The 16149-nt window shown below is 35.0% G+C and overlaps 1 long non-coding RNA gene across 1 annotated transcript in view; it reads left to right on the top strand.

Annotated features, from left to right (window-relative positions):
- Nucleotides 1-2110: 2110 nt before the first annotated feature.
- The window catches only part of LOC141434387 (uncharacterized), a 72738-nt gene continuing 58699 nt past the window's right edge, over nucleotides 2111-16149 (top strand). Inside the window, exons 1-2 of the long non-coding RNA XR_012452051.1 lie at nucleotides 2111-2173; nucleotides 2996-3032. This is a non-coding gene — a long non-coding RNA (uncharacterized lncRNA). The remainder of the gene's footprint in view (nucleotides 2174-2995; nucleotides 3033-16149) is intronic.

Raw genomic sequence — 16149 nt, 5'->3', positions numbered from 1 at the left:
CTGAACTAAACTAACTTAGCATAATTGTCTCATTCACGCACGTGCGATCGCCGTAATGGCAATGTGCGCGCTATCTCTGTCGCGCGTGATCGTTAAAATGGCCTCCAAACTAGATGTTTTGAAGGAGCGCCGCCAACTTTTGTTGCCAGTAATGGGCGGAGCGTACATGAACAGGGCCGTATTTGGGAATCGAGTTGAATTATTTTTATTAAACTTTATTGTTTGTTTATTTTCTAATGCTTTTTTTCATGGTTTTGTAATTAAACCAAGTCAATTAAAGCTTCTTGACGTTCCCTACAACTTTCTCCATCACATGTTATCTAGACGTAAAGTGTCATCATCATCATCATCTCAGCCGTAGGACGTCCACTGTTCGACATAGGCCTCCCCCACAGACCTCCAGACGTAAAGTGTATATACACATAATATATATTATGTATATAACTCTCTGATGTTTTCATCTATGGCACTTAATCAAAAGTATGAATTTCTTGAAAATCTATTTTCGCATATTTATATTTGTCTTGTTTTATAAAAAGTATAAATATGCCATACTACCTTAATAAAGAAAACTTAAGACTCAGTGTAAAAATAATTTAAAAGTTAAAGTATGAGATTAAGAAGCCTATTCGTGACAACCTTTAATTAATTAAGCAAATATTTCTGTTGCACATTGTCATAGGTACGGTATTTGTTGTTGCATTCTGTCCGTCACAGAGCTATACTTAACTAAAGAACCATTGTAGATAAATAGCTAAAATTTATCAAAACTTTCGAACAACTCCGGCTTTGCACGGATGCAATAACGAAAAAGTAGAGGTGAAAATATAAAGTAAAGCACTTCCTTTTTTTCACCTTCCTTTCCCGAAAACTACACTCGCGGAGCTGGGGTGCGTCGCTAGTTAAGCGTATATTTTACCAGGTATCTAAACATCCGCAATATATCAACAGATGGTTGGCCTAGCTTACTAAACACTGCTGTGAAGGTTTTTTATCACATTTTTAAACTCAAAATCTAGTCATACCAAACGCGTCACACTTTGAATATAGATAATAAATTGTATGGACACATTTGATAACTACAATTAAAAAATAAGGAAAACATTTACAAGGACGTTAAGTCAAACCAAATTTAATCTTTTGCTGTTATACTCCGGGTAAATTTTATGATTTGTCTGGATTTTCTTGTTTTTGTGTAGTCTACTAACTTTTATTACCTGTGTATTAAACAATTACTTTAGTGATGGTGAAACTGCATTAATTAATACTTTAAGCTTACATACATTCATACAGAGGAACAGACGACGGACAAAATGACATTATTTTATGCTATGTAAAATGGGTATCAATTAAGGAAAAGTTTTAATTTTTCTCTCCCACCGTAATTCCCCTCTGTTTTTCAATCCGTCTATATGAAACTTGCTACTTTTTACGACGCGAAGTCCATGATCTAGACTATGACTTAATGCTACAAGATTAATTGTACTTGCTAAAATATGAAGATAGTAATTACCTTCTATTAGTTTCCAATATTTTAGCGCCGATGCATGCATCACGATCGTTACAGGTAATCATGGCCTACGTTCAGTGGAAAATGAGTCTAATGTACATAAACTGGTAACTATTGTCAGTAAATAAATAATAAATATGATGATGATAATGATGATGAAATAATTAAGTAAACTATTTTTTTTTGTTTAACAATGCATTTTTTGCATTACCTGAATAACCTTAACATAACCGTTGTGATCATAAAAAAACAACATTAAATAATAGTAGGTATAATTAATTTGAATAGCATAAAATTCTTTAAACAATTAAGTAGGGTCACATACATGTTTAAATATTTAATGGTACTTAACTGCCATGTTGACAATTATCTAAGGCTTCTTGTTGACCCATTTACCTACTCCCAGCAACTTTATAAGAAGTCGAAAACCTAATACAATTCATGACAAAGGTAATTACTACAAGTCATGTTACCTAACAATTTCACCATTATACCATTTCGAGTTGTAATAATTTCCCGCCACTCAAACAATACCAATCACTTATTTTAATGATCTAATGCGCCCCTGGATATCGGAATTCAAACATGGCGACCGTCGACGCGCTGTGTGACGAACGACCGCAGTGATTGTGTCTATTTTTAACGTTTTTCCTTCAAATAAATGTAAGCTACTTATTTAAAAACGACGTGTGATGTTGTGCTTAGTATTCCAGTGCTTAAATTTATAATTGAACATTAAGTTATTCATATTCTAGTGTTTGTTATTCCGCCATTACCTACGCTACGAGAATAGCCGATTCTCAGTCGTAATAAAAGAGATCGATAGATGTATGCGCATCTCGTTCCGATGTGCTGTTCGTGGTTGAGAAAGAAAGAGATGCAATAGACATTCAAAAGCTAATGGACAATGAACGCGGTTGAGATAAAAGTGTTATAGGTACTGAAATTAAAAAAAGAAATGTCGTTAAAAAGAATAATAAATAAGTCGGTAGCTGTAAATTAAAAAGCAAGCAGTTGAAAGTTAGGACCATACCAATAAGCATTTACTTATAATATGTAGACCTTAGCAATATGTGGATAAGTACTTTAAAAAACCTAATAAACTGATAATTAGCCACTCATAATCACAAGTACGACTACCTGTTATAAAGTCGATGGAGTACCTACATAATAATATCTAAGATACATACACAACTACCAACGGTACCAACCATACGTAGATTAGGTAGGTAGGTATGACAAGAATACAATAAAATACAATACAAAGACTTTATTGTACCTACGTAGACCAGAAATAGTAAGCGATACAGAAAACAGATGTAGGTATACACAGAGAGAAAATTACAAGGTAAGCAATAGGCGACCTACAACTACTTAATATACCTTTGTAACTTTAACGAATACCTTGGTATTAGGATAAAATATTTTTTGAATTGACTAGAAACAATCTCCTAAAGTTCAAAATATCTTTTTGTTGCATGTAAGTGCCCGGAGCCTGGAGCTGAGAAATAAAAAAAAATAGGTAGGTATTGGTCATTTTTTCGTTTTAAAAATGCTCAATGCCGGCGGCGCTGGATCATTATTTTTATAATAAGACTATAATGCGATGAAGATGATGACAAAAAAAGCCGTGGTAGCCTGGTGGTTTGACCTACGGCGTCACGAGCGCAGAGGATCGCGGATTCAAATCCCGGGTTCACAACTCTTAAGAACTAATTCATACCTACCTAGGTACCAAATTAATTAGGTAGGTACTTAGCATAATGCTCTTATGGCAGGAGATGGTAGCACAATACACTTGGTGGTGCGCGTTTCAGCCAATAAAAATAAGAGTAGACGACATATTTTTGCCTAAGGTAAATGTTTAATAATTGTGGGCTTATTTTGAATTCGTGTGACTAGTACCTATTACAGTAGAGTTCAGAAACTTGTGAGAAAAATTTTGATCAAAAATATCTGAACACGACTCTATTGTTAACGGCTTAGAAGCGTGTTCAGATATTTTTGATCAAATTTTTGCTCACAAGCTTATGAACTCGACTGTACAAAGACATGTTAAAATTGACTCCCGTCATGAAGCCGTGACACGTCGCAGCGGGTGTGCGGCACGTCTTATAGTCTATAGGCTATAGTTTATAGGTACCTACCTACCTGCACAGGTAGGCAGATAGGTACCTACCATAAGTACATGTACTTATAGGTACTAATTTAAAAATGGATTATGGCCTCCGTGCCTGGATATTAGTTGGTTGGTAAGTTTGGCAGACAAGTACTCTTAGGGGCTGTTTCACCATCCATTGATTAGTGTTAACCGATGGTTAAATGTGATGCCGTCTCCGTCTATTCGAACAAAACACATAGAGATGGCATCACTCCTAACCGCCAGTTAACACTAATCAATAGATGGTGAAACAGCCCCTTAACCTAATTAATAGGTGTTAGGTTATTCCTCTGGGTACTAATTACCTTATAGGTAGATACACAGAGTCTGTATGAAAGTTTCTACACACTGGTTTAAAAACTATACTTATCGCAATCTTCTGTAGGCAAATTAAGTATATATGGTTTCTAATTTGATATCATTAGGTAGGTAAGTATAATTTTTTGTACTTACATACCTATGACACGCAACACCTACTTAAAATTATCAAACTGAGGTAAACAGGTAGAAAAGAAATTGGCAGATAAGTTGCATTGCAGAACAGAAGGCAAATAGTAAATAGGAATAGAATCAACGCACGAACATTGACGTGTACCTACTGTTCATTAAGTGTTAAATAAACCCCAATTAAGAGCGATACTCGTGCTATTTATTCATCTACCTACTCATTAAATCATTGTTCCGTACAACGTTTCTATAGATCTAATTTAAATTCATAATTTTTATTCATTTATTTAGTTATAATAAATATTCCCTTTAAAGATTAAGTTTGCCTTTGTACATCCCTTTCTTTAGTTATCTGTAATTTTCATGTGTTTTATGTTGAATATTAGTGTTATATAATACAGTATAAATACAATTCGGTCGGTAGATAGGTACGTAACCATCGAAACCAACTTTCCAAAGTGTCAAGTTACTCTCCGCACGCCCGGACACGGCGGCGCATAAATAACCATTCCTTCATAAATATAAATATTTCGTCGTAAATATAAATATTTCGACATAAATATAAATGTTTCGGCGGCACGTGCGCAGGCGCCGTTTCTTAGCATTCAACTCGCGCCCATCATTGTTTGTTTTCACACCGGCTCTTGACGCGTGAGCAGTTTTATCGATTGCGTTATGTAATATTGAATAATTAATGGTCAGTGGGTGGATGGTAATGACCTTTACGTAGTTTGTACCTACTTATAGCGATATGAAATAATTGAAAAGTAACAGCCACTCTATGACTAGATTTCCGAGTTAGAAGTCCATAGTCACCAGCAGTCAGATATTGATCTGACACAACTAAGCGTGCATAAATAATCTGATATGACTCTATTTCTAAGGCCGGTAGTACTTACGGTAGTAACATTGTTACAGGTAAACAAAACAAGGGTAAGGTTAACTGGAAGAGATCCCTTTAAGGGATAAGTTCGCCTTTGTACATCTTATTATCCTGTGTTATGTTATTTTCATGTGTGTTATGTACAATAAAGAGTTTTACAATACAATACAATACAATACAAATAAAATTAATTAATTACCATGATAAGATTCCATGGTGGCCCGGAATCCAATTGGTTGGTTTTACCGTAAAATAAAGGGTCTCCATAAGTAAAATAACAATTTCAATGCTAAGGAGTGTTTAGTTCAATTCAGAAAATATATAAAACCAATTTATTGAAGTGCAACTCAACCAGAGTATAAATACTCACAGGAATATTAAATATCAAGATAAAACACATACATGACTATTCTCTACATATATCTTACGATTCTAAGCTATCTCTCCCAGAGTGGTTTCAGGCAAGTTTCCATCGACAACAGACTCTAGATTTACTACTCAACGCGATCTTATTTGAATGTGTTTTACATACACTAGGTGCTATCTGCTGCATTTGAGAGGAAATAAAATAGATATGCGTCTACGAGATACAATGGGAGCGCATATAACCAGGGCTTCCATCTGATCTAGGTTACCAAAGGATATAATATATTTTTCGACGAAAAAGACGAAAATATTTAACCAGTGTGATATAAGGATCTGAGACATGGTGCTTCACTGTAGGTCATATGAATAGACTCAAGAGTCGCTTAGTCAGCTATGGAGAGAGCTATGCCAGGGGTTTCTCTACCTGCAGGAAGAATCAGAAATTAGGAGATACGTAGAAAAAGGGTTACCGACATAGCCATGCGAATTAGTTCTTTGAAGTGGCAAATGGGCACACCTTACAGCACAGTAAACAGATATCCGTTGGAATCGAATAGTTCTCGAATAGAGCGTAGAACATCCACCAACGAGATGGACGGATGACCAAGTTAAAGCTGCAGGTTCACGGCAGATGCAGGCTACTTCCATCCGAAGTAACCGGAGATCTATAGGGGAGGGTTATGTACCATTAGCCAATGGTCTATAAATTTTTAAACAAGTTCATATCAAAGGAATATGTCGCTAAAGTCGAACTTTCAAGTTGACAGACACGTCTATTGGCATTATTGTTTTATGACATGCAAACGATTATCAACTTTAGGGTGGTAGACCACATATTTTGCTGATGGTACCATTAGCCAATGGTCTATAAATTTTTAAACAAGTTCATATCAAAGGAATATAAAAAATAAATGTCAAGGGACACTTGACACCAATTGACCTAGTCCCAAACTAAGCAAAGCCTGTACCTACTATTGATACTAGGCAACGGATAAACATATACTTATAAATACATACTTAAATACACATTAGACATCCAAGACGCGAGAACGCACATTCGTATTATTCATACAAATATTTGCCCCGACCGGGAACCGAACCCAGGACCTCAAGCTTCGTAGTCAGCTTCGCTAACCACTTGGCCATCCGGTCGTATATGTCGCTAAAGTCGAACTTTCAAGTTGACAGACACGTCTATTGCCATTATTGTTTTATGTTTTGCAAACGGTTATCAACCTTAGGGTGGTAGACCACTTATTTGGCTGATGGTACATCAATGGATGTCCTACGGCTGATACGATGATTAATTGTTGGTGAAACAGCCCCTAAACCATCGATGTACGCGTGTGGCAACCCTGCAAGAAAACCTGCGCTAGACCATTGTTTTGGCTCAGTTTGCCGCCGGTCACACATTTGTATTGAATGAAAATTAATATTGTATTCCAATCGCTGAGTATATGATTTTCTTATGAATTATGTTAAGCGTAATTTATGGAATTTAAATTTCATATGATAACTACATGAGAAAACTCATAATCTCAATTCTATTGTATTTTTCAACAGTAAAGTTATGAGTTAACATTAGCTGGATAATTAAAGACATTCTTTCTTGATTGGTCAGTTACAACAAAATAAATATTAGCGTGTCTTAAATATTGTTAAAATATAAATACTTACATCAGCATAAAATGTAATTGCAACAATATATTACAACATTATTTATTTGTAAGGCACAAAAACAGAAAATTCAGCCAAAAAATCCTAAAACGTAGCTATTTATAGAGATAAAAGGTGAACATTGGAAGGAAAAGGAAAAAGAAACGTCGTAGCCGAGCGGCGCCGGTCGGGGTAGGTACTCGCCGACTAGTGAAGGCTTACATGGACTTATTCGTAAAGGCTTTGTTTAATAAATACGATAGTCTAGTACCTATCCTGAAAATTTTTCTAATCAGTCTGTCAGTTGCATTATTATAAAATATTAGAAATGTATCTTTGTCAAAAAAAATACATGTGGAGATACTAGCTTTTGCCCGCGGCTTCGCCCGAGTGGAATTCGGTTATCGCGCGCTGTTTCCTTGGGAATTCTGCATTTTTCCAGGGTAAAAAGTGCCAAAGATAAGATATTAAGAGGCAAAAAAGTTAGGGAAATGCAAGAGACGGAAATATCAATTCGAAACTATTTCAAGATTAAGGGCTTATTACACTTGACTAAACGCAATTACACTTTCCTACATTAGGTAGGATTCAAAATTATTTAGGATCCTAGATTTAGGCAAGTGTAATACTAAGCCTTTAGGATGTTGTAAACTGCGCTAGAAAGAGAGAGGAAAAGTTATTTGTGCTGCACAACTATGGCATCTCGGAGAGAAACGGATTGTGAAGATGAAAAACTGACTTAGTATCTGTGTTTATGATAACTTTTAGTAGTTACCTAAGTACATTAATAGGTAAATCATCATCATCCCACTGCTGGGCACACACCTCTCAGAATGATTGTGATCTCAGGTGTGGAATGGGAGCTTCACTCACACACACACATATTGAAGTGCTTCTCAGGTTTGCTTAGGTTTACAATATGCGAGTCCGCGGGTTTATCCACGATCCTCTGCTAGGCCAGGTCACTATTGTTTTAATGGGTAATTAATTGGATAGGTACATTTAAAACTACTTAATCAAAAGTGAAATTCCAACACTACTTTTTATTTATATTTTCGTTTTACTGCGCTTATAATATGGTGCAACAAAAAAAGTTTGCAGAAATAATCGTACAAATTGAAATAATCAATGAATTTTGCAGTTTTATATTTTCTACCAATTATTTTTAATTAATTAATTGATTTTGATTTCTTTCACACAACACACAGAACCTAACCGAAACCTAACAGAAATAAGCACACAAAACCTAGTAGGTAGTCTAACGAAAGAACTACAAGTTTTACATGTAGCTAATGTCAAACACTCTGCAAAAACTACGTAGTTTTAACATTGTCTAGGTTGTTTTTTTTTATTCACAAGTCTCCCATTTTTTGTTGAACGCCAGAGAACACGACCCCAAGCAGCGTTCACCACACACTGCGTCCATTCGATTCGTCCGCGACAAAAAGTCGGCCATTTTTGACAACGTGTGAGCCGTCCGCGTATCCCCCCACCTAACAAAGAAGAAGGGGACTATGGCCTATACAAATACGCCGCAACATTTGAAAGTCACTCTTGTAGCTAGTTAGGTAAGGTTGATATTAGTTTTTGATAGGTGAACCTACAATACGGTGTGTTTATAACCGAAACTGCCGCTTCATACAGCGACGGCGTCACAGCAATCACTTTCATTATTATTGGGCGATTCCCAACGTTTACTTGGCACTCAGCGAGAATCACTGTTCCGTTTGTTCAATTAAAATTTTCGTTGATTGTTGTTTGGTGATAATTTTAACACCTACACTCTGAATGAAAGGATTTTGCTGCTAGCTTTTTTGAAATTACGTATTTTATGTTATAAGTAACACTTATAACATACCTTGCGATAAATAAAGTAGCATTTTCACAGTTTACCTCGTACGAGTACTACAACTTTTAAACGTGGCATTATAATTTGTTTAAAGCTAGGTACGTTGCAAACGTTATTCTCGCCATTAGTTGCCTAATCAGGCTTAAAATAGCATTCGCTTACTAACCGACTAATTTAGTTTCAAAGTCAGGCAAACCCACATTATAATTAATGGATCGCCGGCACGCACGTGTTGCTACAATCTAACTAGGTAATTACTCATAAATTAAAAATTGTTAATGGGGTCTCCATCCTCATTTAATAATTTATTTTGACTGGCATTTTGTTTTGTCATAAAATACATAGTTTATTTATATGTGGCTATCTATCTACCTATATTTATTTTACATTATGGTTGCTTTTGCTTTTATACATTTTTGTTATTGTTCCAATCTGCCGTTGTAAATTGCTTCACTTCTTTCATTTGAAGAAGGTTGCCTGGAAGACATCGCTCTGAAGCGATAATGCTGCCTCTTGTTATTGTGTAATCTTCTTTCTATGTACCTTTTTTATGTATCGCTTACTACGAGTATTGTGGTAGTCAAGAAAGAGTCATTATATTTTACTGTATACATTAGATAGTAAATAGTTAAATACCTATATCAAAGAACTACATTAACTCATGTATTTGTTATTATTTACCCCCTGTTTCACCATCCATTGATTAAATTTATTTGACGGATAAATGTGATGTCGTCTCTGTTTGTTTTGTTCGAATAGACGGAGACGGCATCACATTTTTATCCGTCAAATAAAAATCCGTATCCGTTAAAATATTTGCTGACAATGATTTTATACAGGTCATTTTGTAGGCATGTAGTTATATTGACCAGCATCAATATCAAACACAATATAAATACCTCATAGGATTCTATTTCTAGAGCCGTTAAGACGTGCGTGATTTTTGCACGCTCCTAGGTGGCCAGATATGCAGGTGCCTGTACTACATAATTATAAATATTATATGCATACCTACCTGATCTCATATCAATCTGACCACCCGAACAAAGTAGCTAAGTGTAGGCAATTCTAATTCCAAATAGGTAACGTGAATTGAAACAAGAGTTTGTAAAAAAAACTTTTGGCTCCCGTATTAAAATGTATACGAAGGTATTACCTACGTTTCTTTAGTAAAACATTGGAACGTGTTAAAATTAACAAAAGACGAACAGACAATTTCATTCCAAACGGGCTAGCTCGCTGTTTTCCATACTAACGACTGTTTAGATACTAAGTAAGCATTTTAAAAGGTTTGCTCTCGCCCTACTATAAATTAAGGCGCCAAGTAGTACAACGAACCTCGGGCGCGGAGGGCAGCATTCCGAAGAGCTCATTTCGGTTTTTGTTTGAACCCAAACATCCAGTCCATTTGCGTCGTTAATAGCCCATCCTTATTAAATTTATACTAGAGTCTGCTAAAATTTCAGTTGTTTAATTACTCGGAATTCGGGTCCAGGGAAACCGCGTAATGGACCACCGTGCGCCGGACACGAAATAAGGTGGTTAACTACACGGCTCTATATCATTGTTCTAATGCTTGCCAAGTATTTTAATGGTTGGACTTTAAAATAGCTACCCTATTTATATCTGCGTGAGGAATGCTAGTCTAGATCTTAGTCACTAATTCCGATACGTAATTATTATAAATACCTTTATGTGGGGAGGTACTTACCTACTTAGGTATTTATTAATATCTAAATAAAAATATAAAAAAGTCAGTCAGTAGTCACGTTTTTCACGCGGACATATTCGTCAACAACGATAAAAAAATCTAAAATACATTTAAGTGGTGTTCAGTCAAACTACTTGTAGAAATATTCCGGGTAAAATTTAAAAGACTTCGTATAAAAAATGTTTTAAGATATTTTTTTTGAATGGACGCAGTGAAATTTTTACATAATGTAATAAAAAAAGTTACACAACTTCAGTTGCCTTCGAAACACAAACAGTTGCTGTCGAAACGATTCCATCAAACCATTTTATGCGTCGCAAAAACTTCAAGGGTCCACGAAACAGACAGCACTCCGCGACTAGCTCCATCTCGCTCCCTCTAATGGCATCGTAACCGTTGTTGAGACGTTCCGCTCTTTATGTTACGAGTGCCCCGTAAAATAAAAGTGCATCAAACGGCCTCCCGTTTGCATTGCCCGCGATTAAAAACCAACCAAGTGCAAGTACACACGGTCGCAACGAAATGCTTGACGGAATCATACTTCTCAATTTGGTCACATAATCGGGTTCCTTTACGATTATTTAGTCGTAAAAATCAAAGTTATAGCCTATTTACACGGTAACTGTTTATTAATCTTTGTTTTACGAGATGTTTACGAGTCCTGTGGTTTATTATAACGCCGTAAATCATTTAACACTTTAGGTGGTTTAGCTAAGTAGCTACTTTGTTTAATATGTACGGTAAGTAGCTATTAAATGGTGGAGTTACGACCGCGTAGTGGGGGGTTATTGTTTATGAATTCAATAGTTGAAGACTTCTGCATACATGTACATATTTAAGTTAATTTATTGCCCGCGACTTCGTTTGCGAAGAATTCGTTTATCACTATTCCACGGGAACTATGAACTTGCTTGGGATAATCATTCTTTGTCCTTCATAGCCAAATTTCATCTAAATCGGTTGAGTACGCTAAGCGTGAAAGCCTGACGAACAAACAAATAAACAGGCGCGCTATAACATTAGATATGGTAGTTTACTTACCTGCTCAGTGACTATAATAGGGATGTTGACACCATTAAAAAATAATTCGAAGACACGACTCCAGTAAAGAAACGCTTTATTTTAGCCCTGAAAACCAGATTAATTTTCGATTAACTATGCAAAATTAGATTTTTTGTTGCTTTAAAACAAATAAATACTTAGTTAGTTGATTGAGTGTGTGAACAAGTGACGTCATAACTTGCTATTTCCATTCAAACTATATAGGAGAATTGGGTTTTGACAGCAAAAAGTAAGTACGTCAATTGATAGGTGGTGTCAACATCCCTATACTTGGTACATACCTACCTAACTCAGCTGTTTTTTTTAAAGCAACTTACTTTTTGTAGGTATTATTAAACTACACAGCTTATTTACCTGAAAAAAATGAAATAATTTATTAAGTATACAAATTCAGAATTCAAAACACAGGATTGAATATGTAGTCTAAAATAAATGAACCCATTATTATTAAACGCAGGGACTTTGAAAATTAAATATATTGAAAAAAATATTCGTCCCTTAAAACTATCTGCATAAAGATAGCCATCCATTTTACTGCTAGTACATACTAGGTTCTTTCTTTTTTTAATACCAACGACTAAAATTAACACTTAACACAAACCAAAACATCGGTTTCTCATTCATTGTCTAAAATTTACATTCATAATAATATACTTAACAGAGACATTAAATGCGAACATCAGGAAACACAATCAACACATCCAACGTCTTATAAATCTAGCAATTTTAATTACCGCTTAAAATCTTAACCACCAAAACCATACGACACAAATAAAACTTTATGTCTTGTGGGTTTAGGTCGTTTTTGAGCTGCCGTTTGCTAAAGACTTTGTGCATGTGTGCTGGCATAGTTATAAGTGTCGCTGAATTAGTGCCCAGGCGCATATGATTGCATGAATTGCATCCATTTGCGATGTTGCTTAAACGAGAGTGAGTTACTATGAAACAAATACTGTTTAATTGTATATGTGCGTGTAGTTTGTGTTATGGGTGAGGTGTTTATAAAAAGCGGAGTAATTGATACTTACTACATACTTAATTTTACGTTTAATGTGTTGTAATTTATTTAATATATAAAAAAACAAGGTTAATGTGTTATAAAAATGTAGAGAATGGATGTAAAATGTATTCATAAAAAAATTATACGAGTGGCGCCCTCATTGAATATATTTTTCAATTCCGTACTATATAGAGTTATAACTGCGCTTTTTCGGCCTAAAAATTGATTCATACTGCGATGTTGAATTTTGAATATACAGGTAGGAATATTTTGACGCCTCTTGTAAAGAAATCAGTCTAAATAATGAAGATAGGAAAATGTACTTTTTGTAGGTACCTAAATAATGAAATGTTTTTTTTGTACTCTTTTGGTTTTGTTGTTATCTTTTTGTATTCTTTTGTGTTTTATGTACAATAAAGTATGTACATACATACATTATTCTTTTTAAAAAGAAGCAAATCGCGTTCAAAATTTTTGAAAATACACTTGCCACACCCTAGCATCTAACCAACTAAAAAACGAAATAAAATTCACATACACTTCTATAATATCGATAGAGAAAGTTAATCATAAAATGCAAAAAAGACCATTATAAGTCAATTTTATTTTTATTTTACTTCAGCAAAACGCGAAAAGACAAAGGAAAAGTATAGAAAACTTTTCCTTTTAGTAACGTTGAGAATTTACACCCAGTATATCTACATACATCTACATAGGTAAGTATGTCAGATAACAAGACAGGCTGCAAAACTAGTTTGCCTTGATCCTAAAAATATAAAATGAAACACTAGGTACTTTAGGTATTAGGTATAATCCCAACCACTAAGAAACGGATATATTTAAAACCATGGCGCCACTGTCGATAACATTTGGCGAATCAGAAACGATTTCAAACATGGCGTCCTAATCGACCAATCAGGATCGCAGGATTCATATTGATGGCGCTGCCATTGTCACCTGTCAACAACATGATTGTTTTTGTTCATTGATTACTTAAGTTAAGATTCCTGGATATTACATGTGTACTTATTAATTCCTAGCTTTTGCCCGCGGCTTCGCCTGCGTAGAATTCGGTTATCGCGCGCTGCTCCTTCGGGAACTGTGCATTTTTTCGGGATAAAAATTAGCCTATGTCACTCTCTGGCCCATAAACTATCTCTATGCCAAGTCGCTCCGTTTCGACGTGAAAGACGTACAAACATACATACAAACACACACAATTTCGCATTTATAATATTAGTATGGATGTACCGTTAAAACAAAACGGAAAACTAGTACCTACTTAGTTAATTTCATAAGATGGAGCGACGACCTAGTTAAGAGAGTCGAGGTTAGTGGCATATAGATGTATAGATATTTTTGACGTCTTTGTAACGAACATGTATGTATGTATTTAAACTGTGACTGTATTTACAATATGTATGTACCTAGCTACTTGGTAAGGTTAAAAGAGTACCTACAAAGTACAAAACAAAGGACGTGCTTCAATTGATCCAATTTCACTGCTCAATTGACTTTGCTGAGTGAGAATGTGGATAAATGTTGAAATGTCATAAAGCACAGATCGCTACAGTTTTATTGTGACCGCTACTGTAGTTTCGTAGAGTTCAAAATACTCAGGCAGAGTTTCATCCTTTCTGTTATTCGGTCAACCTAGTTAATCTATTTAGGTATCTTTAGTGTGACGTTGGTGTCAAGGTTGCGCATGAGTTGATTGACTCCTATTTTGTTATCTGTGGTCAAGTTTAAAAGTAATTTTAGGTAGAGTTTAATAATAAGTTTTTTTTGGAAAGTTAGTATGACATCTTGGCGCGTATTACCAAAGGACGGGTTTGAATCTGGTCTGGAGTACCTAAAATTATTTTTCATTTAAAAAAATCTTAGGTTTTGTTGGACAAACGCTTCTTCAAATGGTATAAAGTCGCTACCCCAGTTATGTCTCTTTGTATGTAGTAGGTAGGTACAATACAATACAATACAATAACTCTTTATTGCACACCAATACAGTAAACAGTACAGAGAACACAAGTATATACATAGAGATTTTCTAAGGTAAGCAATAGGCGGCCTTATCGCTTCAGAGCGATCTCTTCCAGGCAACCTTTACAATGGACAGAAATAAGGAATACATTTTAGCAGGTGGTGCAATTTACTTATTTACTTTATTTATTTATTTAATTTTAATTTAATTTATTTATTTTCATAAGAGGAAGGATATACAATATATTTAGATACATAATAAGGCTGGTGACGCGCCCGGCTCCGCGCACGTGTAGTTTTAGGGAAAGGGAGGTGAAAAATGTGAAGTTACCGGCTTTAATTGAAAGATTTTCTTTACTTACGACGTTTTCGTGGCTAAATAGGTTTTTGACACAAACCTAAAAAAAAACCGAATGTTTCCAACCAAACACACAAATCCTTAGGCATACCGCTTACTATCGCCCTGTCGTCGGCTACAACAATTTCCGTGTCGGCCTTTATCGGCCTACCTCGCAGATACATCCCTTTACGACAGCTGTAACTCGCAACAAAACTATTCTAAGCACGGGCCTGAATATTCGCGCAACACTTTTTACATTGTTCTTGGGAAAAGTTGGCGTGGTATTTGAATACTTTGTTTTAAATAAAGTTGGGAAACATACAATCCTGAAATGGAAACAATTTTAAAATACACTAGCTACCCTCCTCGGCTATGCACGGGTGCAACTTTGAAAAAAAGGGGTGAGAAAATAAAGAAAGTATGTAATAAAAAGCCGGTATTTACTTTTAAAGATCGATGCGTAAGTACCTACTGTTAGATTACCTATAGGTATAAAATACTAGTACTTACCTAGTTTTAAGTAACCTTTGTAAACCAGTATGTCATGAATTTATGTTCCTACGTTATAGTATTTTCCTCACAATTTAAAGTAGATAACTGAAATACTGATTAATTTGACAATAATATAAAAATAATAAACTTAATATAATGTTTCTTAAATTTACACGTCGTTGAAATGATTATAAAAACAATTAATTGAATATTTATTAAAATAATTTGCTAAGACACATGACAGACATAAAGATATAACAAGACACACATAAGATATACATGACAGAGTTCGTTTGGCGGAAGTGAAAAAAACACGAGTTTCATTTGTAATTTTTACTAGAAATATAATAATGCCATGGTAATGTATGCCTGCAGTTTCATTTAACTCTACCTTGGTGAGTTTTCACTACATACAGCGGTGAAGAGAGACGGACGACAGGGAGTGACTTATTTTAAACTACGTTATTTAAAGATTAATATTATTATGTTAATATCTTAACGCATTAATACTAAATAAAAAAAAACTAAGCAAGACCTTTGATAACAGGCAGGTAGGCGCAGGTGCGTTATAAATAGTACAGTTTGTAACTCTGTTCTGTTTTGTATCCATATTAGGTGTTTTAAGAAATTCTATTCTCCGTCTTCAATTATTCAATCCCATGTTATTCAAAGAACAAATAAACGTTCCACAG

The sequence above is a fragment of the Choristoneura fumiferana genome, chromosome 13, assembly GCF_025370935.1.
Source record: "Choristoneura fumiferana chromosome 13, NRCan_CFum_1, whole genome shotgun sequence".
Lineage (NCBI taxonomy): Eukaryota > Metazoa > Arthropoda > Insecta > Lepidoptera > Tortricidae > Choristoneura > Choristoneura fumiferana.
Note: the sequence above shows the minus strand (reverse complement) of the source record. Positions and strands in the feature narration are given on the sequence as shown.